The following is a 357-nucleotide window of genomic DNA, read 5'->3' on the forward strand; positions in this document are numbered from 1 at the left end:
CGCCGCCCTTTGAAAGAGAGGCAGCTTCCCCCTCCCCTCCACCCCCTTCCCTCGGGGAACGGGGAGCGTTTCTCACGGATTGGGTGAAGGAGAGCCTTACGTCCGCCGCGCCCTGAGCGCCGATTGGCCTGGCGCGACAGAGGGGGCGGAACCGATGCTGCGGAAGGGTCCAGAACGCCGTACCGCAAGCACAGCCCAACATCCGGGGCGTTGAGGGCGGGAATTCTCCACATCGGTCCAATCCGAGAGAGCTCGGGCGCTTGCGTAGAGCGGCGCAGAGGGCGGGGCCTGGAGCCTTAAAGGGACCGTGAAGGGGCGAAAGCGATGGGCTGGTTTGGTCGGTGGGGGGCGTCCGTG

This window comes from Haliaeetus leucocephalus, unplaced genomic scaffold, assembly GCF_000737465.1.
Source record: "Haliaeetus leucocephalus isolate CR32 unplaced genomic scaffold, Haliaeetus_leucocephalus-4.0 Scaffold536, whole genome shotgun sequence".
NCBI classification, from domain to species: domain Eukaryota; kingdom Metazoa; phylum Chordata; class Aves; order Accipitriformes; family Accipitridae; genus Haliaeetus; species Haliaeetus leucocephalus.